The sequence below is a fragment of the Camelus bactrianus genome, chromosome 2, assembly GCF_048773025.1.
Source record: "Camelus bactrianus isolate YW-2024 breed Bactrian camel chromosome 2, ASM4877302v1, whole genome shotgun sequence".
NCBI lineage: Eukaryota > Metazoa > Chordata > Mammalia > Artiodactyla > Camelidae > Camelus > Camelus bactrianus.
This window is the reverse complement of record NC_133540.1, coordinates 129,346,537-129,353,370: the sequence shown is the minus strand read 5'-3', so window position 1 is coordinate 129,353,370 and position 6,834 is coordinate 129,346,537.

Sequence of the window (6,834 nt, the reverse complement as noted above, 5' to 3'; positions counted from 1 at the left end):
TAGAGTTTGGAGGCAAAGATAGAACAGAAATATGGTCCAGGCAGAAGACACAGAATCTGCGAATAGCCAATATCACAGACGAGCTTCTTGGAAAGCTGACTTGGAGATGGAGATTAGCTGTGCGGGAGGTTTATTTTTCATTTTTGCTTTGTGTTTTTTTTTTTTTTTAATTTGTTCCTTTGTTTCAGGAGTGTGCTTGGGATCTACAGCTGTGGATGGGAGAGAGAGGAAATAGGCCTCTGCAGAGGGAGAAACGGAGCTGTGAACCAGCCCCAGCAAAGTGTTCAGCCAGCCCAAGGGACAATAACTCACCCAAGATGTCCTGAGTTGGGGCAGTGGAGCTGGGACTTCATATCCTTGATTAGCAGTGGATGTAGGCTGCCCTGTGGAAGGAGGCACGACCTTGTGTGCGGCAGTTTTCTGAAGCTGAGACCATTCCTAATGAAGGATAATCACTCAGAGCTGCTTCTTTCATACACATTTCTGACGTGGGGTCTGAGAGGTGCACACAGAGGCAGTAAGAAGCCTGGCCTAGTCAAAGACAAGTGAGAAATTTAGTGCAGGTGAGGATATGCAGAAAGGTAGAGAAGATTAATAAGAAATTAGTCTAGAGAGATGGGTGGGTCTTGGCTCATGGAGGGTCCTGCGTCTCAGACTAGACAGATGTGTATTGTGATCAGGCACCTTTGGGAGGTTTAAGCAGAGGAGTAACCTGGATTTGTGTTGGTTAAACATTCTTGTAGCAGTATTGATAGAATGGGTGTCTGATTTCAAGCACAAAGAATGGAGAGGAAAAAAGTGAATCAAAAGATACATGGAGTCAACAGAGTTGGGTTTGAGATGTGAAGTCAAATTTGAACTCTGATAATTTTATAGATTTATATTTTAGATTTATAGTGGGCTCCTGTGATACATTGTATTGTGTTTGAACAATTGGGTGTATGTTGGTGCCATCGACTAAGCTAAGGAATAGAGCTGGAGTAGATTTAAAGGTAAAAATAATTTCTGAACATTGTTTTTGAGGTTGGTAAAGCCAGATGTAAGTGGTTATAAGTAGAAAACATAGACATGGAACAAAGGAGGCAGGACCACACTAAAGATAGACATTTAAGTCACTGGCAGAACATGACAATTGCTAAAGCCAAGAGGGTTAATTTTCCATATAGAACTCACTGAATAACAAAAGAAAGTGACCAAGATAGATCCATGGTTCAAAAGCAAGAGGAGAGTGAAGAATTCTGAAGGAGTCTGAGGTATAGGAAGAGACAGAAAGGCAGGTGGTGTCTCAGAAATCAAAAGGAAGGAATTAAGAAAGAGTGGATGGTCCAGAACTTCAAATGCTGGGCACTGGAGATACTGATGGCAAGCAAAACTTAGACATCTCCATTGCCCCGATGGAGTTTTACAGCTGAATGGAGAGATGGACACGAATCAAACAGTCACACACACACATAGGTAATATTACTGCCGTGGTAAATGCTGTGAAAACAGGGTGTAGGATGCTATAATAGACTGCTTTGGGGAAGTCCAACTTCATTTGACATATCAATAAAGACTTCTCCAAAGAAGTGAAATTTGAATTGAAATCTGAAGGATGGGTAGTCTTATGGGCTGAATGTATCCCCCAGGACTCACAGGTTGAAATCCTAACCCCCAGTACCTCAGAATGTGACTGTATTTGGAGACAGTGCTGATAAAGAGGCAGTTGACTTAAAATAAGGTCATTGGAGTGAGTCCTAATCCAATACCACTGGTATCATTTTAAGAAGAAGAGATTAGGACAGAGACACATGCGGAGGGAAGGCCGTGGGAAGACACAGGGAGAAGACGGTCATCCATCTACAAGCCAAGGAGAGAGGCTGCAGAAGAAATCAAGCCTGCAAACATCTTGATCTCAGACTTCTAGCCTCCAAAATTGTGAGAAAAGGAATTTCTGTTTTTTAAGCCCCACAGTTTCTGGTACTTGGTTATGGCAGCCCTCGCAGACTGATGCAGGCAGGAATTCACCCACCAGAGTGGAATGACGAAGATGCGGAGATATGGAGGAAGTCAGTGGATGTTGGATGGGTACCATAAATAGGACCCGATGGGGATGAATTGGATGCTGGGAAGCAATTGTTGTGTATGGGAATATGGGTCATGGAAATGTTTACAGTGAGTGGTGGGCTGAATCCAGAATGCAAGGAGTTGGGAAGTTGAAGAGTGGATGAGAGAAGTGGAGGCTCTGATGAAGAGCATGGTGCACACCTTCAGGTGCTCAGTGGCAGGTGTTCAGCACCTACTAGCTGGCAGGCACGGGGCTGCACTATCCTTGTAAAATGGACAGAGCTGCCCTCATGGAGCCTAGAGATAGTTCATGAAGTCAGATGTTGTACATGCAACTACGCTAGTAATTATTTACTGCTATTTTAAGTCTTTTGTGGGAGAACTGTGTTATGATAACATATAATCAGACAAGGAGTAGAATGGGCTAGACTTGGGTGGTCATTACTAAGGGAGGGAATTTATTATGGGGACACATTTGATGATTAAGATAAAGGAAAGGAGGGTGGAGATGGGAGGAGGCATTTGTAACCATGAATCTACCATGATCAATGTCCCTGTGGGAAGGAAGGTCATTGGAGCAGGAAGCAAGAGCCCTGACATTAGTCACCATGGAGCCCAGCAGAAACAGCCAGCTTTGCCTCTCTGAGCGGCGTGCATAGCTCCTTTCCACACAGCTTGCCTGGGGACACCCACTGGTCCTGCTGGGCTGCTCCCGTCAAGGGCTGGCTCCCGGAGGACCTTCCATGATGGGAGAGGCAGTGAGATGCTCAGGCAGTTGGGAAGTAGCAGCTCTCACAGTTGGAGGGGCCACCTGCCAATGCTTTGGGATCAGAGCAGGAAAGTCTTAAAGTGACAGTGTTCATTCACTCAAAACATTTAAAGAAAGCCTGTTAGGGGAAAAGCACTAAGCTGGGCTCAGGGACTTGGGTGGTCCCCAAAAGAGAGAAGGCGTTTGCTCTCTGTAGTAAGTTGTCCTATGCTTCTCCTTCCAAAGAGGGTGTCCATGTCCTAATCCCTGGTACTGTGAAGATGAAGTTATTCATAAATATTATCTTTGCTGATGTAATTTACTTAAAACTCTCGGAAAGAGATCCTGGATCTAGGGTGGACACTAAACCTAATGGTAAGAGAAAGGAGGGGGGATTTGAGACACCGAGACACAGACACAGAGCAGAAGGCCACGTGAGATGCACATTGGAGTTCACCTAGCCAAGGATAGGGGCAGCCATCAGACACCAGAGAGAGGCCAGGAACAGAGTATCCCTCAGCCTCTAGAGGAAACCAGCACTGCTGACACTTTGATCTCGGACTCCAGCCACCAGAACTGGGAGTCAATACATTTCTGTTGTTTGAAGCCACCCAGTGTGCGGTACTTTGTTACAGCGGCCCTAGGAACGTAACACGCCCTCTAAGCTCACATTACTGGAGGAAACAGGTGAACAAACAAATAAATGTCAACATACGCACTGATCCTTGATACCTGGCATTTAAGAGCTAACCCTAGAATATGATAGAGACTGAAGGGAGGGGCAGGCACTGCTTGGAAGGAGATCCTCCAAGAAGTATCACCTCTAAGGAAGTGACATCTGGGCAGACACCTGCAGGGTGAAAGTAAGCAGTTCTGGGGAAGACATTCTAGGAGGCAATGATAGCACAGAGAGACGTCCTGAGTGTGGGAAGGTGAGATGTGTTCAAGGAACGGAAAGAAGAGTGGGGTCAGAGCCTGTGAGGAGCCTGGAGACAGCTACCAGGCACTTGGAGGCCACGGTACAGAGTCTGAATTTTGGAGATTGTCATACTAAGTGAAGAGAGCCAGAAAGAGAGAAAAAATACCATAGGATATCATTTATATGTGGAATCTAAAAAAAAAATGAGACAAATGAACTTATTTACAAAAAAGAAACAGACTCACAAACATAGAAAACAAACTTGTGGTTACCAAGGGGAAACGGGGAGCATGGAAGGACAAATTGGAAGTTCGGGACTTGCAGATACTAACCACTATATATAAAAGAGATAACACAGTCCTACTGTAGAGCACAGAGAACTATATTCAATACCTTGTAACAGTTTATAATGAAAAAGAATCTGAAAAGGAATACATACATGGATAACTGAATCACTGTGCTGTACACCAGAAACTAACACATCATAAACCGACTATACTTCAACTTAAAAAATTTAAAATGAATGATGCCATTAAAAAAATAAAGAACAAAGGGAGTCCTTTCAAAAGGGAAAGGGGAAGAGAGTCTAAGTTGGGGAAAAGTCCTGAAAATGCAGAATCAGCATTGGTAGAGCCAACAGGAATCACAGAGAAACAGCAGCTTTATTTCCCCAGATGTGCTCGTGACTGGGGACGATTGCCATCTGCCCAGAGATATGTCACAACCTGGTCTCTCCTGGCCACTCTTCAAGCCCCCACGTAAGCATGATGCTGTGTCCAAGACACTAACTAAACTGCATTAAGTAAAAGTGGAGACATGCACAGCAACGATGGCCAAATAGTAATGGTGAAGATGTGACCGGTTAACACTTCTTTGGAAAATTCAAAATAGAATCCCGGGGCGTGTATATTTACAAACACGGGTAGAGTGATTGTGTGGCTTCATGCTTATCCTCTGGGGTCAATGTCAATATTACGATTGCCTTTCGTGGGGGACAGAGTTGGAGTGAGAATTAGCAAAGACTTGCCCTGGTTGTCCATGAGGATGACAATAACTTGGCAGAGGAAGAAAGCAATGAATATTTTTGGTCGACCCTCCTGCATACCAGGCATTATGCTGGATATTTTATAGACAATAAGCCACTTACCTTCTATAATCCTAGCAAGTTGGCCTCATTATAGATATTCTGCACCCAAAGAATCTGACTCTCAGGGGTTAGGTGATTTGTCCCAAGTCACCCAGAGCGGAGCCGGTAAGCCCAGGCTAGCAGGAGCCCAGAATTCTTGTCCTTCCCTGGAACTAAGCTGTGTTTCCCTTCGGGCCAAGGGGAAGATCGCGACTCATTGGACCCCAAATCAGTCACCCCCACACAAACGCCACTTTCCTCCCCTGTTAAGTGGAGAGTTTGGACCCGATGGCTGAAGAGAGGCATTGCTCGGGTGCGTGGACTCCGAGAGCTCTCGTCTGTCCCGCCTGCACTGATCCACTTCCAGTGTGCTCAGTATGCAAAATGAAGCATGTTCGTTCTCTCTCTAACTGCTCTCGGGGTTGTAATTCTTATCTTTATTGCTACGCCTGCAAGGAGGAGTAAATCCTGCTGACGGTATTTTTGTTGGCTTTTTCTCTCCTTCAAAGTTAATCGAGTTAACTTCCATGCAATTTTTTTTTTTTTTTTTTTTTTTACAGAGTAAATTTCCAACTACCTTTAACTACAAATTAGTCATCACATTGGGCTTTTCGGGGTTATATTAAGTCATTCGTCATAGATGCTGCTGATAATAGTTAGCTTAGGCTAAATGTTTCCTTGTTCAGGGAATTTATCACATCCTGTGCTTGCCAAGCCTGCGAAAATAAAAGGCAGCAAGGGTGTGAACCGTTCATAGGAAGCAAAGACAGTAAATGTGAAAGAACTGGAAAACCTGTCACGGCCCCTGCAGTTGGGACAAGCGGTTACTATTGTCGTTAAATCGCTCTTCGGCAAGTTGTGCCCCTGAATGATGAAAGGGGCAGCTAGGAAGTTCACACAGGTTCATGAGTAAGTGGGGGCTGTGTACAAAGACAGGCTTTCATGTCCGGGAGCCAAGGCTTCCTCTGACCTTGGGCAAGTCGCCTGCCCTCCCCCCACGTCAGGCTCCCTGCTGGCCAAGTGCAAATTGAAACCTCTACCCCATAGGGCTGTTGTCAGATTTAAATGAAACCATGCTTGTGAAACACGAGCCCCCCCCCCCATGCCTGGACCATGGCTTTCTGTAGATTTTGTCTTCCTCTCCCTCAAGGCACGTGTCTAGGAGGAAGCAACAGCTGGATTCACCTGCACTGACCGCGTCACACCTCACATATAGCGCGTGGGCTGCAGACATCTGTCGAGTGAGTGTGAGGGTCCCTGTATGTATAATACCCATTGAATAAAATAATGCATACACAAACTGACTTTTATCAGTAACTCTGTCCTTGTACTTGGACTCCAGGGGACGGGGCAGACGTTTAGTGGGCTAGAGGCTGGTCCCTTCAATGCATTTTCTCTTTGAATAATAACCTCATCACTCTAGCAGGTTGGGGTTGTTAATTCCCATTTTAAAGGTAAGAGAATAAAGGCTCAGAGATTAGGAATTTTAGGTAAAACGAAAGTACATAAATTGCCTCAGTTTCTCTAAAAGCAAATCCTCAGTAAGGGCTTTTTAATGAATAAACACTTAATTGGTTACGTAGTCTAGGTTAGAAAACTATGTTTAATCTTCTGGTTGCTGTGTTTACTATCACTGCTACTACTACTGTCATCGTCATTGTCACCAGTCTGGCACCCTCATTCTCCATTAGGCAAAGGAATGTGAATTTGTTCATTTCAAGGACACCTGACTCTCCACAAGAGTTGGTACCACTCAGATTCCTTTAACCAAAGGCAAGTGATCCTGTCCCGCCTGAGCATCTCCGTGGCCGTCTGGTCCCTCAGTGTCTAGGCTGCGGCAGAATTCAGAGGAGCAGCAGGGCACACATGGCGACTGTCTGTACCAGAGAGGGACTGCCGAGTCCCAGTGTGAAAAGCCTGCTAGGCACACGGTGACCCCGTGGGGCTGGGACTGTCCCTAGCACACGTGGGACTGTGGTCAGCCGAGGCAGAGAG